This window comes from Macaca mulatta, chromosome 11 (genome assembly GCF_049350105.2).
Source record: "Macaca mulatta isolate MMU2019108-1 chromosome 11, T2T-MMU8v2.0, whole genome shotgun sequence".
Lineage (NCBI taxonomy): Eukaryota > Metazoa > Chordata > Mammalia > Primates > Cercopithecidae > Macaca > Macaca mulatta.
Window position 1 is genome coordinate 129,051,949 of NC_133416.1, and position 10,216 is coordinate 129,062,164.

At 48.7% G+C, this 10,216-nt stretch overlaps 1 long non-coding RNA gene across 1 annotated transcript; it reads left to right on the forward strand.

Moving 5' to 3' along the window:
- The first annotated feature begins 8,458 nt into the window (after positions 1-8,458).
- LOC114671089 (uncharacterized) lies at positions 8,459-9,676 on the forward strand. The gene is made up of 2 exons (XR_003720995.2): positions 8,459-8,583; positions 9,553-9,676. It is a non-coding gene; the product is annotated as an uncharacterized LOC114671089 (long non-coding RNA).
- Positions 9,677-10,216: the final 540 nt, after the last annotated feature.

Genomic DNA, 10,216 nt, shown 5'->3' on the forward strand with positions numbered 1-10,216 from the left:
CACCACATTGGCCAGGACGGTCTCAAACTCCTGACCTTGTGATCAGCCCGCCTCAGCCTCCCAAAGTACTGGGATTACAGGCGTGAGCCACCACGTCCGGCCAAAATTCACTCATTTACAGTGTACAGCCGGGCACGGTGGCTCACGCCTGTAATCCTAGCACTTTGGGAGGCTGAGGCGGGCGGATCACCTGAGGTCGGGAGTTCGAGACCAGCCTGACCAACATGGAGAAACCCCGTCTCTACTAAAAATACAAAATTAGCCAGGCGTGGTGGCGCATACCTGTAATCACAGCTACTCCGGAGGTTGAGGCAAGAGAATCGCTTGAACCTGGGAGGTGGAGGTCGCGATGAGCCGAGATCACGCCATTGCACTCCAGCCTGGGCAAGAAGAGCAAAACTCGGTCTCAAAAAAGAGAGAAAAAAAAGAAAAAGTCTCTCATGCAGAATGAGCGCCCTCTAGGGGCTGTCAGGTGTCCAGAGCGAGTCACAGACTACTTTTTTTTTTTTTTTTTTGGAGACTTCTGCTAAATTGAAAACCAGATAAATGTCAAAAGAAGGTAACATAGAATGGACTAAATTTTGTTTAACTTTTTATGGAAGTGTAAAATGCATATAGAAAAGTGGGGCCAGGCATGGTGGCTCACCCCTGTAATCCCAGCACTTTGGGAGGCCCAAGTAGGAGGATTGCTTGAGGTTAGGAGATAAGACCAGCCTGGGCAACACAGTGAGACCCCCATCTCAAAAAAAATAAAAACAGCCGGACGCGGTGGCTCAAGCCTGTAATCCCAGCACTTTGGGAGGCCGAGGCGGGCGGATCACGAGGTCAGGAGATCGAGACCATCCTGGCTGACACGGTGAAACCCCGTCTCTACTAAAAAATACAAAAAACTAGCTGGGCGAGGTGGCGGGCGCCTGTAGTCCCAGCTACTGGGGAGGCTGAGGCAGGAGAATTGTGTGAACCCAGGAGGCGGAGCCTGCAGTGAGCTGAGATCCGGCCACTGCACTCCAGCCTGGGCGGCAGAGCGAGACTCCGTCTCAAAAAAAATAAATAAATAAATAAATAAAAATAAAAACAATGTAAAAATAGCCGGATGTGGTAGTGCATGCCTGTAGTCTCAGCTACTCAAGAGGTTGAGGTGAAAAGATCACTTGAACCCAGTAGGTCGAGAGACCGAGGCTGCAGTGAGTGGTGATGACACCACGGCACTTCAGCCTTGGTGACAGAGCAAGACCCTGTCTCAAAAGAAAAAAAAAAGAAAAGAAAAGAGAAAAAAAAGAAAAGAAAAGAAAAGAAAAAAAGAAAAGGGCCAGGATCAGTGGCTTACACCTCTAATCCCAACACTTTCAGAGGCCAATGCAGGTGGATTGCTTGAGGCCAGGCATTTGAGACTAGCCTGGGCAACATGGCTAAATCTCGTCTCTACAAAAAAATTTTTTTAAATTAGCTGGGCAATGTGGAGAATGCCTATGGTCCCACCTAATCCAGAGGCTGAGGTGGGAGGATCACCCAAGCCCCAGGAAGTGAGGCTGCAGTGACCAATAATCATGCCTCTGCACACCAGCCTGGGTGGCAAAGTGAGACTCTGTCTCAAAAAAAAAAAAAAAAAAGGTGGAAATATCATAAGTGTATAGCTTGATAAATTTTATTTTTTTTTTAGGGGGTGGGTGGGGGACGGAGTCTTGCTCTGTTGCCCAGGCTGGAGTGCAGTGGCACGATCTTGGCTCACTGCAAGCTCCGCCTCCTGGGTTCACAACATTCTCCTGCTTCAGCCTCCCAAGTAGCTGGTACTACAGGTATCCACCACCACACCCTGCTAATTTTTTGTATTTTTAGTAGAGACAGAGTTTCACCGTGTTAGCCAGGATGGTCTCAATCTCCTGACCTCATGATCCGCCCGCCTCGGCCTCCCAAAGTGCTGGGATTACAGGCGTGAGCCACCACACCCAGCCAATTAGCTTGATAAATTTTCACAAACTGAACACAGCATTTTGTCAAAACCAATAGTGTCTGGGACCGTCTCTCTTGGGAACAATGCCAAAAGTCTAAATTTGAGTCCTTCTCTATATGTGAGGACGCTCCTGAGTCGATTTTGTAGGCCCCCTTTTTTTTCCTCTCCTTTTCCCCCTTATTTTTCCAAAGGAAAATGAGGTGCCATCAATGAGGTGGCTATTTTTGTTTGTTTATTTATTTATGTATTTATATTATTATTTTTAGAGACAGGGGCTCACTCTGTTGCCCAGGGTGGAGTAAAGTGGCCTGATCATATCTCACTGCAGCTTTGAACTCCTGCCTCAGCCTCCCTTGTATTTATTTATTTATTTGTGAGACAGAGTCTCACTTTGTTGCCCAGGCTGGAGTGCAGTGGTGTACTCATGGCTCACTGCAGCCTCAACCTCCTGGGCTCAAGTGATCCTCCCACCTCAACCTCCCAAGGAACTGGGACACAGGTGTGCACCAACACACTCGGCTAACTTTTGTATTTTTTGTAGAGACCAGGTTTCGTTGCGTTGCCCAGGCGGGTCTCGATCTCGTAGGCTAGAGTGATCCTCCTGCCTCAGCCTCCCAAAGTGTTGAGATTACAGGTGTGAGCCATTGTGCCTGTCTCCTCCCTTGTATTTGAATTTAAATTTAAGTTAGATAAATGTAAAAATTCCTCAGTCACAGCAGCCATGTTCCAAGTGTTTTGTGGGCACATGCTGGACCATACGGGACAGACAGATGCAGACACTGTGGCACCCTCGCCAGTTCTACTGGACAGAGCTGCTCTAGGGACGAGTTTTCACTGTAACCTCAATTCCTTCTTTGGAGAGTTTCCTTTTGCTTCTGTCTCTCCCCCAACCCTCTTTCTCCAGAAAAAAAAAAAAAAAAAAGATCAGGCCGGGTGCTGTGGCTCACGCCTATAATCCCAGCACTCCGGCCGCCTGGTCTTGGCCTCTCAAAGTGCAATTTGAGCTCAGGAGTTTGAGACCAGCCTGGCCAATATGGTGAAACCTCGTCTCTAGTAAAAATACAAATATTAGCCAGGCATGGTGGCAGGCACCTGTAATCCCAGCTACTCCAGAGGCTGAGGCAGGAGAATTGCTTGAACTCAGGAGGCGGAGGTTGTAGTGAGCCGAGATCGCACCATTGCACTCCAGCCTGGGCAACAGAGCAAGCCTCCGTTTCAAAAAAAAAAAAAAAAAATGGTCAGCAACATGCTCTGGCAGAACCTAACATCATGTCTGCAGGGATAAGCCGTGAAAATTACAGTGTTTGAAAATAGTTGTTAGGCAAAGAAATAAAGCTAATAAATCATCCCAAGGAAAAATGCAATGCATGGCCTCACTAGAATTAAATAAATGAAAATTAAAATAACCCTGCCATACTATTACATAGTGTCTAGACTAGGAAAAATGTATAAAAATGATGGCCTGCGATATTGGAAAAAGAGACACCATTACACGTGGCTAGCCATCCTCGCAATTAGGTAAATCTTCCTGAAGAACCATCTGGAACTGTTACAGGAGCTATAAAACCATTTTCTGACTGAATAATTCTGCTTAATAACTATTTGTTCAACATATATAGCTGGCATGAGGCACAGTACTTGGCACTTCACATATTTTTTTGTTTGTTTTTTGTTTTTTTTTGAGACGGAGTCTCGCTCTGTCGCCCAGGCTGGAAGTGCAGTGGCACAATCTCAGCTCACTGCAAACGCTGCCTCCTGGGTTCAAGAGATTCTCCTGCCTCAGCTTCCTGATTTCGCACAGCTCAGCTTCCTGACTTCACACATACTTTTTAAAGAATTTACTTTTCGGCCGGGCGCGGTGGCTCAAGCCTGTAATCCCAGCACTTTGGGAGGCCGAGACGGGCGGATCACGAGGTCAGGAGATCGAGACCATCCTGGGTAACACAGTGAAACCCCGTCTCTACCAAAAATACAAAAACTTAGCCGGGCGAGGTGGCAGGCGCCTGTAGTCCCAGCTACTCGGGAGGCTGAGGCAGGAGAATGGCGTGAACCCGGGAGGCGGAGCTTGCAGTGAGCTGAGATCCGGCCACTGCACTCCAGCCTGGGTGACAGAGCGAGACTCCGTCTCAAAAAAAAAAAAAAAAAAAAAAAAAAAAAAAAGAATTTACTTTTCACAACAATCCTGTGAGATTGGTAGGTATTCTGATTCTTGTTTTAAAAAGCAGCAAACTGTCCAGGCGAGGTGGTGCATGCCTGTAATCCCAGCACTTTGGGAGGCTGAGGTGGGAGGATCACTTGAGGTCAGGAGTTCAAGACCAGCCTGGCCAACACAGCAAACCCCATCTCTACTAAAAATACAAAAATTAGCTGGGCGTGGTGGCCGAGGCGGGTGGATCACTTGAGGTCAGGAGTTCGCGACCAGTCTTGCCAACATAATGGAACCTCGTCTCTACTAAAAATACAAAAATTAGTTGGGTGTGGTGGTGCACGCCAGTAATCCCAGCTTCTCAGGAGGTTGAGGCAGGAGAATCACTTGAACACCTGGGAGGTGGAGGTCGCAATGAGCCAAGATCATGCCACTGCACGCCAGTCTGGGCGACAGAGTGATACCCTGTCTCAAACAATAAAATATAAACATAAAAATAAAAAGCAACCAACTGTTAGGTTCACAGAAGTTAGATGACATATCCACAGTAAAAGAGCAAGGAAGTGAAAGAGCCAAAATTCAGTCGCAGGCCTCTTCACCTGGGAAGACCTGCCCAGAGCCCCACATTGCCTCCCATTCCAGAGAATTGCCTTCCCGCAGGTCATCCCAGTGCTTCGAGAGGCCAAGGCAGGAAAATCGCTTGAGGCCAGGAGTTCCAGTCTAGCTTGGGCAACAAGACCATGTCTCTACATCGTCCTGGCTACTTGGGAGGCTGAGGTAGGAGGATTGCTCGAGCCCATTAATTAGAGGCTGCAGTGAGCTATGCACTCCAGCCTGGCAGACACAGTGAGACACTATCTCAAAAGAAAAAAGCCAGATGTGGTGATGCGCACCTGTAGTACAGCTACTCGGGAGGTTGAGGCAGGATCGCTTGAGCCCGGGAGATGGAGGCTGCAGTGAGTTATGATCTCGCCACTGTATTCCAGTCTGGACGGCAGAGTGAGACTCTGTCTCTTAAAAAAAATAATAAATAAAAATAATTTTATTTTATTTATTTATTTATTTATTTTTTATTTATTTATTTATTTATTTTTTTGAGACGGAGTCTCGCTCTGTCGCCCGGGCTGGAGTGCAGTGGCCGGATCTCAGCTCACTGCAACCTCCGCCTCCCGGGTTTACGCCATTCTCCTGCCTCAGCCTCCCGAGTAGCTGGGACTACAGGCGCCCGCCACCTCACCCGGCTAGTTTTTTGTATTTTTTAGTAGAGATGGGGTTTCACCGGGTTAGCCAGGATGGTCTCGATCTCCTGACCTCGTGATCCGCCCGTCTTGGCCTCCCAAAGTGCTGGGATTACAGGCTTGAGCCACCGCGCCCGGCCCTAAAAATAATTTTAAAGAAAGGCCGGGGTTGGGCATGGTGGCTCACGCCTGTAATCCCAGCACTTTGGGAGGCCGAGGCAGGCAGACCATGAGGTCAGGAATTTGAGACCAGCCTGGCCAACATGGTGAAAACCAGTCTCTACTTAAAAATACAAAAAAATTAGCCGGGTGTGGTGGCAGGTGTCTGTAATGCCAGCTACTCGGGAGGCTGACGCAAGAGAGACTCGCTTGAACCCGGGAGGTGGAGGTTGCAGGGAGCCGAGATCGCGTCATTGCATGCCAGCCTGCGCAACAAGAATGAAACTTTCTCTCAGAAAAAAAAGGGGATTGCCACCAAAGGAATAGTACACTGGGGTGGAGGAATAAATTTATGCAAAAATATACATATGAACATAATTATTACATATTATTACAGGAGGAAAAATTGTAAAATGCACACAGCAATGTAAATTTGGTTTACATATAGTAGGTGCTCAATAAATGCTTAATATAAAAAAGCAATTCGGTTGTATCTACAGCTAACAATATACTATATGATACATTTTAAACACTGTTGAGGGTAAATCTCATGTCAAGTATTCTTACCACAATAAAAGAAAATTATTTTTAAAATCCCAAACCAAAAAATCCACAATTCGGAGGAAGAGGGCCCTGGCTCTTTAAAAGCCAGAGGCTGGTTATGAGAGAAAAGAGGCGGGTCCTGGAAATGGTATAATAAACTTCTTGCCTTATTTAAATGAGCATGCGTGAAGGTCTCACCGGTGCCAGAGCCACGTTCCTGCACCCAATGCGCCTGCGCTCCCTGAAGCCAGACTGGGCCCTCGGCTCCGCCCGCCTATTTAGGTGGGCGGAGACAGTCGCGTGACTTAGTGGACCCACAATCTCCCGCGCAATTAACCAGACCCGCCCCTTTACACAGGCGCATACGTCAGCACTTGACAGCTTGCTGAAGGACGCCTGGAGTTGCGCCTGCGCTGTGGACGCTCCCGCCGGAAGTGGGCGGGATAGCGTTCCAATGCGGAAAGGGCAGTGAGAGCGCGGGGGAGGCGCGGGTGGCCGAGTATGGGGTGGGGACTGTCCCCAATGCGCCGCAGCAAGGTTACTAGACCTAAAAATGTCACGACTGGGAATATGATCACAGAGAACTTACTCTTCAATTTAGAAAAGATTTGGGCCGGGCGCGGTGGCTCACACCTGTAATCCCAGCATTTTGGGAGGCCGCGGCCGGTGGATCACCTGAGGTCAGCGGTTCGAGACCGGCCTGGCCAACATGGTGAAACCCCCGTCTCTAACTAAACAAAATACAAAAATTAGCTGGGCGTGGTGGCGGGCGCCTGTAATCCTTGCTACTCGGGAGGGTGAGGCAGGAGAATCTCTTGAACCCAGTAGGTGGAGGTTGCAGTGAGCTGAGATTGCACCATTGCACTCCAGGCTGGGCGACAAGAGTGAAACTCCGTCTCAAAAAAAAAAAAAAAAAAATTTGGCCGGGTGCAGTAGCTCACGCCTGTAATCCCAGCACTTTGGGAGACCGAGGCAGGCAGATCACCTGCGGTCGGGAGTTGGAGACCAGCCTGATCAACATGGAAAAACCCTGTCTCTACTAAAAATACAAAATTAGCCTGGCGTGGTGGCACATGCCTGTAATCCCAGCTACTCAGGAGGCTGAGGCAGGAGAATCGCTTGAACCCAGGAGGCGAAGGTTGTGGTGAACTGAGATCGCGCCATTGCACTCATTGCACTACAGCCTGGGCAACGAGAGCAAAACTCTGTCTCAAAAAAATAATAGTAATAATAAAATTTAATAAAAGAGCCCTAAGCCAAGAATGGACCTGCTTTGAAAAGAATGCTTCGTATGTCCCTCATAAAAAGCATAGAAAAGTAATGAAAAATCAATCATGGAGTCCCTTAAATGGACTCAAAATCTACACCTAGTTAATATGATGTACCCCACGGGGCCACCTTCATGGGCAGGTGACCTGAGCAGTCACACATGGCCCTGCATTCAGAAGGGGCTTGTGCTTGGGCTAATACCCTCCTGTCACTATTTTGAAATTCTCCTCTGTTGCCCAGCCTGGAGTGCAATGGTGTGATCACGGCTCACTGCAACCTCCACCTTCCAGGTTCAACTGATTCTCCCACCTAAGCCTCCTGAGTAGCTGGGATTACATGCATGTGCCACCATGCCTGGCTGATTTTTAATTTTTTAGTAGAAATGGGGTTTCACCATGGCCAGGCTAGGTCTTAAACCCCTGACCTTAGGCCTCCTGACCTGATCCACCCGCCTCGGCCTCCCAAAGTGCTAGGATTACAGGTGTGTGCCCTTGTGCCGGTCCATTTTCAAATTCTTCATAATTTTTTTTTTTCAGATATGGTCTCCCTCTGTTGCCCAGGCTTGAGTGCAGTGGTGCGATCACAGCTCACTGTAGCCTCGACTTTTCAGACTCAAGTGATCCTCTTGCCTCAGCCTCCTGAGTAGCTGGGACCACAGGTGTGTGCCACCATGCCCGTTAATTTTTATTTTTGTAGAGATGGGGTCTCACTATCTTGCCCAGGCTGGCCTTGAACTCCTGGGCTCAAGCGATCCTCCTGCCTCAGCCTCCCAAAAGTGCTGGGATTACAGGTATGAGCCACTGTATCCAGCCCTCTGCTCTTAAATAGAGCCTCATGAGAGAAACACTCCCCTTCCCAGCTGTGGACATAGTTATGTGAGGATGTGATTGGGGCTGTGACAGGCTGAGAAATAAAGCCAACCTGCTGCAGATGGCAGAGAAAAAGAACTTGAGTCCTTAATGACATTCCTGAGCCATTCACAACACTGTAAGGTCATTGGACCCATTGTTCTGTGACAAAATACATTTTCCTTATTGGTTAAGCACTTTTAATTACATTTCCTTTTACTTGTAGGTGGGCTGATGGTGGAGGCTAAAGCAACTGTACCTTCCAGGCTTATCCATCATGTGGACTTCTAATTAACCTCAGTTCCCGGGATGCCTCTAAGATTTCTACATTATCTACTGTTAAGAGCAAGTAATTACTGCAAATCTGCCCTTGGGTCAAAACAACCTGGATGGCATATTCCTTCTGAAGCACATATACTCTTTCCCTAGGTATGTAAGCCTTGGGTCTGGGGGCTGACAGTGCAGGGATCCATCATCTCACAGCCACCCAAGACATGGCTTTTGTTCATAAATCCCTATTAAATGTTTCATTCTGAGGCTGGGTGGGTGGCTCACACCTGTAATCCCAGTGCTTTGGGAGGCCAAGACAGGAGGAATGCTTGAGGCCAGGAGTTTGAGAGCAACCTGGACAAAGTGGTGAGACCTCATTGCTACAAAACTGGAAAACCTTAAACGAGTGTGTTGCGGTGTACCTATAGTCCCAGCTACTCAGGAGGCTGAGGCAGGAGGATTGCTTGAGCCCAGAAGTCTGAGGCTGCAGTGAGCCATGATTGTGCCACTGCACTCCAGCCTGGACAACAGAGCAAGACTCTGTCTCTAAAAAACAAAAAAGTTTCTTTCTGAGAAACCAGATTTGTCAGCTTCCTTCAGCTCTCTCAGCCCTTGGGGGTAGGTTTGCTCATGGTAGAACACTGATAAATCACCCCCAGGCTATCCCAAGAAAACATGCTCACTGGCTTGGTAATGTGTTGGCTTGGTAATGTGTTAGCTTGGCTAGTTGAATTGCATTTCCCAGAATTCCTTTTTCTATGTGTTTCTGGTAGGGTGGGCCATAAAGGGCAGTTTTCTGTGGAATGAGATTTGGTGTGTGGAAGTAGAGCAGCAGCCATACTCTTACTGATGCCTCGAAGGCTGGGGCAGAGTCACCAGGCACTTCTGCGTCTCCTGAACATTTTCCTTTACCTGCCTGCGGTGGGTCCACCTGCCCCTGGATCCTCCTTTGGCTGCCGTGACCCCTGAGCCAGCTCCCTGCCTAAGGGCACCAGTGTTTCCTGCCATCAAAGTTGGGGACAATGAGGACTGACCTAGGTTTCAGTCTGTGTTTATAGATTTCAGCTCTTGCTCATGGGTTCCAGATTGTTCTTGCTCTTCCCTACTTTACATCCATCTTCTGTTCAGCTGCCTGCCCTGCAGACTTCAGTCTCCAGCATCAGACACAGAGACCCAGCATTATGGAGACTGTCTAGCCAGATCTCACAATTGTGGAAGATCTCAACTCCTACAATAAATCTCTTAAAAACCACGTGTGGCTGGGCGCAGTGGCTCATGTCTGTAATTCCAGCACTTTGGGAGGCCGAGGTGAGCAAATCTCTTGAGCCCAGGAGTTTGAGACCAGCCTGGAGCAGCATGGTGAAACTGCGTCTCTACAAAAGGAACAAAAATTAGCTGGGCATGGTGGCACACGCCTGTAGTCCCAGCTACTCAGGAGGCTGAGATGGGGGAATTGCTTGAGCCCAGGAGATTGAGGCTGCAGTGAGCTATGATGGCGCCACTGCCCTCCAGCCTGGGCAACAGAGTGAGACCCTGTCTCAAAAACAACCCCTCCCCACAAAAAAGTCACCTGGGTGAGGCCGCGCGCGGTGGCTCACACCTGTAATCCCAGCACTGTGGGAGGCTGAGGCGGGCGGATTACGAGGTCAGGAGATCGAGACCATCCTGGCTAACACGATGAAACCCCATCTCTACTAAAAATACAAAAAATTAGCTGGGCGCGGTGGTGGGCACCTGTAGTCCCAGCTACTCAGGAGGCTGAGGCAGGAGAATGGCGTGAACCCGGGAGGCA